Consider the following 9,816-nt stretch of genomic DNA (forward strand, 5'->3'; position numbering starts at 1 on the left):
ATATTAAGTTTGGATGGGAGATAGGAGAGACTGAACATGATGAGACTAATTAGGAAGCTGTTTTAAAAATCTAAATTATTTGATTTCAGTTCCACCAAAACATTATTTTTATCAGGGTAAAAAGTGACTAGCACCTGAAGATAGGAGAGCAGCTGTATGAGTAGAGAGGAGGGACCATCATAGAATGTTGTGGTAATAGAACCAAAATGATTTGGGAACTGATTTGATTTGGAGAATGAAGGCAAGGTTGAGGGAGAGAGAGAAGTTTTCCTTTCTGGATGATTGAGATGATACCAGCAATAAAAATAATGAAAGTTTAGAGAAGGGACAAGTTTATGAGGGAAAGTCATAAGAACGGTGTATATTTCAGTATGAGAGATGGAAGGTCTGTGTAAATGTACAGACATAAGAGAGTGCAGAATGAGATGAAGAAATGGAGAATAAAATTTGAATCTGTTGTAATTCAACCTCCTCCTCATTTCCTTTGATCTCACATTAGATTTTAGCCTCTCTAAAGTCAGTGTCTTTGCTGTTTTTTATCTCTTTATCTCAAGCACCTATTACAATGCCTAGAATATTGTTGTCGTTACCTAATAAATGTGGGTTGAATTGAGTGTTCATCATGACAAACAAGGGAAAAATGGCTAAAACTGATCAGTGGGCATGTTGTGTGTAGACAGAACAACCAGGTGGAGATGTTCAGAAATAACTTAGAAAGGTGGAGTTCAGAGGACAGGTGGGGGAATGGACATTTAAAATTAGGTTTTATCTGCATAGGTGTGATAATCAAGGATATGAGAGTGGATGATCACCAAGGGGACAAGTGATGGAGATAATAGAAGACTGATGATAGAACGTTGGAGGTCATCAATTCTTAAAGGGGAGGAAGGTGGAGGATAATTCAGGAAAGTACTTGTATTGAAGAACACAGAAAGAACAGTATCATGGGATCCATGAAAGTGTCCAAATGAAGGTAAGTTATCATGACTTGTGAATACTGCAGAAAAATCAAGGATTTAGGAAAGGCATTGAATCTGGTGATTTAGAGGTAATTAGTAACAAATGGATAGTGGATTAATTGGCCTGCTATGACTGGAAACATGATTGCAAGAGGATGTTTGAGGTTTGAAAATGTGGAGGAAGTAAAGATGGAGGAAAGGAGAAAATATGTGGAGTTAGAATTGGTGAGGTTTGGCAAGTGATAGAATATTTGAGGTGAGTAAGAAGTAGGTATCCAGGATGAATCAACTGTGGAGTGGAAAGAGAGAGCCAGTAGCAAGAATTTGGAAGAGAAGGGAAGAAAGGAAGAAGGAAGAGAGCATGGCCTCAGAGAAGCTAGGAGGGTATAGGATCAAGGATACAAATTAGTTTTAGCAAGGAGATGAGGTCATATTGTCCTATGAGATCTAAGTAAAGAAAGAAAGGATGAGAGGTTTTAAGGTGTGTATAACTACAGAAGAGACAAGCCCTGGTAGATGGTCTCAAATTACTCAGGAAAGTAGAGAGTGAGGTCAGCCGCATATACAGAGCTATGAGAAAGGAAGCCATTGCTAAAGTATAAGAAATTTGGAAATAGCAACTTTGGGAAATGTAGTGGAGAGATAGAGGTAAAAACATAGGGAACAACCTATGTTAGCATGAATTTTTTAACGTACCCACTCAGCAGATTATTTACTTCCTGTATTTTTTTTTTTTGGTAGCCCAGGGATAGGGATATAACAGGAAGTTTTCAGGAAAGTGACCCAGTGTTAGGGATTAGGAAAGTGGGAACAGTAAGAGGATGAGGCAATGGTTTCAAGGGTGCAGGCCAATGCCTTCTAATTATGGAATCAAGCCTGGAAAGTTAGAGAAGTAAAACCAGAAGAGAAAAGATAGACTGGGATACGTGATAGGGATGGAGGTCCTTGGGATTTAGATGAGGTGAGAAAAAGGTGAAGAAGAAGTTCTGAAGTAAGTCAGTAAAGTAGGGGTGCAAGGACAATAGAATGTGATTAGAGAAAACAATTTCAGAGTTCAGCAGTTTCAGATGATGATGGTGAGGTCTCTATCTAAAGTATGGTCTCTGTCTCTAGAGTATGGGTGGCTCAGGTGGAGTATAGATCTTTCACTGGAGTTGAAGAGGTGATAAACTGGGAGGTCGAGTTGTTAGAAGGGTCATCAATGTGGATACTCAAGTCTCTAAGAGTGATAGCAGATATATATGTGTGTGTGTGTGTGTGTATGTGTGTGTATACGTGTATATATATATATATATAAAGAGAGAGAGAGAGAAAGAGAGAGAGAAAGAAGAAGAAGAATTCTTTGAGCCATTTGCTGAAGTCTTTGAGAACGGTGGCAAAATGATCTGATATACACATATATGGATACACACACACGTATACATGTGTATATGTAGATACATATATATAGACATTACATACGTGATGACTATATATGTGAAATTATAAAATGAGTATATATTTTACCCACATATACATATACATACACACAGACAAAGACACAGATACATACACCCCAAAGTTTTGAAACTGGTGATATAAACAGAGAGCATAAATTTGAACTTGAAAGCAAGGGAAGTCATTGAGTAATGATGGCAGAGGAAGAGTCTAGAAGTATTAGTGAGGACCAATGAATATGGCAACTCATCTTTCTTTCTATGTAAATTAGAGATCATGGAGTTCATGAGGATTGGGACAGAATGAGACAAAGGTAAAGAGCAAGTTCTGAAATAAACCATTAGGAGTGGAAAAACAGATTATGGTTAGAGAAGGGGATTCCTGAGTTTCATAATTTCCAATTATGAAGTTAAAGTAGTTTTCAGATGCCGCTGGAGTGGGTCAAGTAGAATGTAGATCTTTAACTGTAGTTAAAGAGGTGAGAATCTAGAAGGTCAAGGTGTCAGAAAGTTCATCAATATGAATACTGAAGTTACTATGGATCAATAAGCAATGGAGAAGATACTAGAATATAAACCTGCTTTCATCTAACAGAAAGATCATGCAATGAAACATTTCTAAATATTATAAAGGAAAATGCCAACATAGAAGCTGAAGCATAGGAGAATATAGAATATTTCTATGTAAAAGAAATGTCATTCTGGGTAGTAATGTTGAATTTCACATAGCAAGTCTTTGATTCAGACTAAGACAAATTGAGATCAATATTCGCAAAGATAAGCAATAATCATTTGAGCTATTTAATTATGGCAGTCTATTTCCTTTTTGCTTTCTAACTTGGATCTTTCAGTTGGGTTTGGAAAGTATGGAGTCCACAATAAACTCTTTACTTTCATTTTCACTTTCTTCTGCCCACATTGATTACTCCTTTGCCAGAACTGATAGTTCCCTTCAACCAAAAAGATTCAGTAGATAATGACCATAGTAAGGCATAAGAACTTATCACTTGATAAAAATTGCTGTGAAAACTATAAAACAATTTGAAAGAAACTGGGCATTGACCAAAATCTCATACCATATGCCAAGATAAGGTTAAAGTAGAAAAATGACCTAGACATAAAAGGTGATATCATAAGTAAACTAAGGGAACATGGAAAAATTTTGCTGGTCAGTTTGATGGATAATGAAAGATTTTATGACCAAACAAGAGAAAGATCATGGGAAGTAAAATGGATAATTTTGATTATATAAAATTAAAAAGATTTTACTCAAAAAATATAAATACTTAGCAACAATATTTGGCAACAAACTAATCAATTAAAGTAATAAAAACTAATCAATAATTGTATAATGATTTATGTTTATATAATAATAATTTATAATAATATTATACATAATATAACATGATAGAAATAATATAAAATAAATTTATGTATTAATTTTAATAATTTGTATGATTTTATAAATAACCAAACAAGCAATGATTATCAATAATTTAATAAATATTAATTTATGATTATAATGAAAATATTATTGAAGACTTCAAGTCTTTGGTGTTGAAAGCTTTTAGCAGATACATAAAAAAGTGATTGCCAAAGTTTTTAAGTATGAAGACCCTTTCTCCATATAAGAACATTGCTCAGATTCCATGTGTTGGAGCTTAATAAAGACCAAGTTTATAATGTTTGGTTTGCATATCTACTTGAGAATTCTGATAATGTTAAGCCTACCAAGGGACCTATGGAGAACATTGTAAATTATTGATTTAAAATATCTTCCTTCTAGGTATACAAACAAATCTCATCATTTTGGAGGATGAGAACTCAACTCAAGTACTTTGATTGAAAAAAGTGAATAACTTTTAGGTAATCCTTAGGATCAGAAAATCATAGATCAAGAGCTGGAAGCCTTCTTAAATACATCACGTTCAAAGAAATCATGATTATAGATGAGGGAGTGACTTGTGATTGGTAATTTCAATCCCAATGGTTAAATAATGTGTCAAGACATAATTTGTTTCTAAATTAAAATTTGTTTCTTATGTTTTTAGGTTAAACTATGTTTAAAAACATAGCCCTGAAATATTTCTTGAATTAATTATGGTTTGAGATATGTTTCAATGAGTTTTCAGCCTTCAGTATTAGTCATATGGAATCTAAGTCTACTTTCCACCATTGTATCCTCAAGAAAACTCATCTGAAATTGGGACTTATTTCTGACTACCTTCCTTCAGAGAACTTCTGGATATTTAAAGTATTTGAATAGATGGAGATGAATAATAAATCTGTGGTATATGAGTTTATTTTATTAGGACTCACCCGTTCTTGGGAACTTGAAATTTTCTTCTTTGGGATCTTCTTCTTGGCCTATGCATCAATGATGTCAGGAAACATTCTCATAGTAGTTACAGTGATCTTTGACTCAAACCTGCACTCCAGTCCCGTGTATTTCCTCTTTGCCAACCTTTCCTTTATTGATATGACTATTTCCACTGTCACTGTCTCCAAGATGATCACATATTTCTTCAGAGGGAGGAAAACCATCTCCTTTTGGGGCTGTATGGCACAGATCTTCCTACTTCACCTCTTAGGGGGCAGTGAGATGACTTTACTCATACTCATGGCTGTTGATAGATATGTTGCAATATGTAAACCTCTCCATTACACATCCATTATGAATCATCAGATACTTGTAGGATTTGTGTTGCTCTCTTGGGTGGTTGGTTTAGTCCATACCATCAGTCAGATGTTTCTTTTATTGTGAATCTACCCTTCTGTGGCCCCAATGTAATTGATAATTTTTTTTGTGATCTTTCCCTTGTGATCAAACTTGCCTGCACTGACACCTATGTCACAGATCTATTGATTGTTGCTTTCAGTGGACTGCTCTCATTGATCTGCTTCATCCTTTTGCTTATCTCCTATACTGTTGTCTTGGTCACTGTCTGACATCACTCTTCTCAAGGACTCTCCAAGGCTCTGTCTACATTGTCTGCTCATATCACAGTAATGACTCTCTTTTTTGGGCCAATTATCTTCATCTATGCTTGGCCATTCTATAACTTTTCAGTGAACAAATTTCTCTCAGTGTTTTATTCTGTTATCACTCCCCTTCTAAATCCAATCATCTACACCTTGAGGAATCGAGAAATGAAAGACGCTATGATTAGACTAAGGAGCAGACATGTCAGTTCCAGGCAGAACTTCTAGATAAGACTTTTAGATAAAACATATATTAAAAAACCAACATAAATGTATCTCAGATGACTTGTTATTTTAGTTGATTAAAAAAATTTGCTTTTATAAATAAAATATATTTACAACACTGTTCACCCTTTATAATGTGGAAAATATTCATATGTGTTTTATTTAAATAATGAGCAATTACTTTAATTACTATCAATAAATAAAATTTTGGAGTCAGTTATTATTCCAAATTAGGCAAATCTAAGAATATTGATTAAAAAGCTTCTATGACTTTCTATTGCCTAAAGAAGAAACAGGAAAAACTCATATTTGCAAAGATTCATGAGGATCACACATTTAGCAAACATTTATTAAATACTTACTCTGTGCAAGATAGTGCAAGGAAAGTAAAAAAAATCAGTCCCTACTTTCAGAGCTTAAATTTTAGTGCCACAAATACAGTGTTTATAAAGTTCCTTCCTCACACACCTGTTAGAATACTTCCTGAAGACAAAATGAGAGCATGTATTGAAAGTAATTTGTAAATTATAAAGCACTGTACAAAAATGATTTTATTATTGTTGTTTGTAGAGAGAGTGGGGCAGTGAAGAAAAGGAGAGGATGGAAGGAAAGAATGAATGAAGGAAGGAAGTCTACTATATTCTCACTCTTCCCTTTTAAAATAACCGAAAGACTAGAACCCAAATAGGACTTGTAGGTCATGTGTCTAATAAAAGAACTGCATGTGAATGATGATTTGCTTACATCTTTGGGTCTAAAGATTAATAAATCAAAGATTTTTGTTTTGCTTCCTTTTAATTAAATTTTGCTATACCTTTGGGGACTACCTTTCATCCACACATTGTCCCAGATTTCTTATTAAGGGTAATAAACCAAGAATGTGAAAAAAATCTCTTCAATTATATCTAAGTCTTTAATATCACAAAACTCTCTGATACAAGGTTACCTAATTAAGGGTTTTTTTGGTTACCATGAAGTTTGAATGAAGTTTCACTATCCTCTGAGGTATCCTCTGTGAATTATGAAGGGCTAGAGTCAGATATACTGGGGAAAGGGTAGCATGTAGTTTAGTAATTTATAGAACATTTTTCCATTTAAAGAGCCAGTATAAGGTAGACTATAGAACTTTATAAGTCTCAGTTTCCTCATGGTAAAGTGGAGATAATAGTAATATCTGACTCCCAGAGTTTTTATGAGGAAAAGTGAAATAATATTTGTAAAGTGCTTTGCAAACCTTAAAGTGCTATATAAATGATAGTTGTTATTACTATCCAACAATCAAAACCTGTTCTGCCTCTGCCTAAATCTAACCTCTGCCATGGCATCACCAACCAATCAAATGCAACAGCAGAAACTGGAGCAGCAGCAAGAGATGGAGACTGTTTCTGGACAAAGACCTGTCCTAAGCTACTGTTGGAATGTGATCAAATGGGTACTTCCTAGAAAGAGGAAGAGTCTGGTTGAGGGGAGTTGACCTTTCAAGCATCTATGGCTCAGGACAAAGTCCCTCTTGACTTACTAATTCAACCTCTTTTTAACCCCACAATCCAGTTCTAACACCACTAGCCCCTTCCAGGAGAGTAATAATCATCTATGCTATGACTCCACTCATAATCCCTGAAACTACGCTGACAAGAATTTCTTTCCCTGGCCACTACTCTCCTACATGTATGATCTCCTCTTATCAGAATGTAGACTTCTTGAAGGTAGGAGATTATCTATCTATCTATCTATCTATCTATCTATATCTATCTCTCTATCTGTCCATCTAACACTATACACTGCATGCATGTGTACAAAAATATACACATGTGTGTTATATATATTATAGATATATATATATTTTTATACATTGTATGTGTGTGTAAACACACATACACATGTACACATATATAATATATGTTTTCCCTGGTACAGGCATTTTGAGTAAATGAACTTTTCATTTTTGTCTCTGAATTAATGAAAAAGGGCTCTGTGTGTGTGTGTGTGTATACACACACCCACAAAGCACACACACCCATATGTGTACACATACACATATATACATAAACACACAAACATGTATTTCTATGTATATACATACATATATCATATAATACATACATATATATTGTTTACACACACAGAGAGACACAAATATCCTAAATATAATGTAATTTCAGGAGGAAAGTGCTAGCAGCTGAGACGGCAGAGAGAATAGTTAAGAAAGGACTCCAGACTGAAAGCTAGTATTTGAACCAAGATTTGAAGAAAACTTTGGGAGGGAGAGGTATATAGCTGAAGGGGAAGAATGTTAAAACAACAAGAGACGTATTTAATTTCCTGTAGATAGACTGCCACATTAACGGGACAGAGTGGGGCAAGAGGACATTTTGAGCTTCTGGATTCTAGGTGCTGGAGCAAACTAGTAGCAATGGAAAGATTTTAAGATTTCCAGAGGAAGGAGACACTCCCTAAGGATAGTCCTTGGCTCTAAGTCAGGGAAATCCAGGAGAAAGAAAACCCTCAAGAAAAAGGAAAAAAATGGATTCTATCACATTGGTGGTATCTCTAGCAAGATACCACCAGCCACATCTGTCTGACATTCTCCTCAAAGCCTATCACACTCAAGTGTGGGCACCATTTTTGCCAGTTTTGTCTTATAGGGAAGTTGAGGTCACACATTTCTCTTGCCCTGAATACAGAGAAATTTCCCCAAACTTTTCTGACCCCCAAAATGTCAAAGCTGACTGCCATCTTCAAGAAGCTCAACCCCTAGAACTTGCAGAATCTTGTGGGACAAAATCACCATCAGAAGCACCAGCAAGTCCTGGAGCTCTTCTGTGGGTAGGGCCAGACCTCCATCTGTGTAGCCTCTTCTTAAGCTTAGGAGCATGTGTCCCACACTCTTTCCCCCATTGAAGAGGCTGCTCAGAACTGCAGGAAAAACTCCAGGACTCTGTGCCTCATTTGAAAAAGAAGATCAAGGAGTTGAAAGAACTTAATGCTTCCCAGAAGGAAAATAAATTAAGTGGAGAAAGTTGATTAGGAGAGGATATGCAAGAATGCATTGATTCTTGTATGAAGAAGAGAGGAAATGCATGGACAAAGGGAAACATAATGAATAGGAGCCTTTCCCCCAAATAAGGGTCAACTACTATAATACAACAAATCAACATATAAGAAACATGGGAAATATAATTTGATAGATGGATGAAACAAGATGCAGACCTGATTTGGACTTACTTGAGGAAAGCAAAGACCTGTTACAAACAAGCACTGCCCAAGTCTTTCACCCCAGAATTAAGAGGATATCCTATCACTGTGATGAAGGATATGCTAATGAAATTCAGAGTGAATATCACTGTGGATCTTACAACAGCCAGTCCCTATGTCATTATATCTGAAAGTCTGAAGAGTGTAAGACATGGAGATGACTGTCTGGATCAGTCCAAAAGTACTTAAAAATCCCATTTTCCCCCTTTGATTGGCAGTCCTTCAGCTTTGACATACACTACTTTGGAAGTGGATGTGAATGAGCAACTTTGATGGGCACTGGGGATCTCTTCCAAATGCATTAGGAGGAAAAGACAACACAATACTCAGTTGAACTTCCACATATGCTTCACTGTGAGGAGAGGGAAAATGATTTCTACCTGATCATCTGACCTGGATTACTTTGCCAACAAGTAACAGTTCCTGTCCTTATAATTGGTATAGATCTAGATTACACTGACAGAACTCTCATGTTCTATAATGCCTCCCTCATCTAGGGAATGCACACTATGCCACTCAAAGAGCCTGTCAAGCCTCGTTTTTCCTCCTTGTTCCCCTATGCCCGGAACAAAGGTTGGTCCCACAACCACATGTCTAGTGGAAAGTAGTATTTGAGTATGTTTGTCTCTGACTGAGAGCATTCTTTTTTGAAGGAACTCCAGGCAAATCTATGCTCATTGCTTTTGGCCATTGTAAAGTGTAAAAATAATAGGATCACTGGCAGAGACATAAATATAATGTTCAGCCTCTGCTGAAGATCAACCCCTAATGATAAGTCAAGGAACTAATTTGATGACAAGTTTAAGACTGCCTGAAGGAATGCCAGCTTAAAGGCATCATTCCTAAGTGGCTTATTTTTCATCACTTCCAATGCATAGTTTGTTGATTTATTGTCAAAATAAATCAAACTTTATTGAACAATTCCAAAAAAAAGGGAAAAAAAGGGATACAGGAAAGAT

At 35.8% G+C, this 9,816-nt stretch overlaps 2 pseudogenes; both read left to right on the forward strand.

The window, feature by feature from the left end:
* The first annotated feature begins 4,661 nt into the window (after positions 1-4,661).
* Positions 4,662-5,605, forward strand: LOC114028342 (annotated as a pseudogene).
* Positions 5,606-8,125: 2,520 nt separating this feature from the next.
* Positions 8,126-9,472, forward strand: LOC114028344 (annotated as a pseudogene).
* Positions 9,473-9,816: the final 344 nt, after the last annotated feature.

The sequence above is a fragment of the Vombatus ursinus genome, unplaced genomic scaffold, assembly GCF_900497805.2.
Source record: "Vombatus ursinus unplaced genomic scaffold, bare-nosed wombat genome assembly UNPS02014880.1, whole genome shotgun sequence".
Classification (NCBI taxonomy): domain Eukaryota; kingdom Metazoa; phylum Chordata; class Mammalia; order Diprotodontia; family Vombatidae; genus Vombatus; species Vombatus ursinus.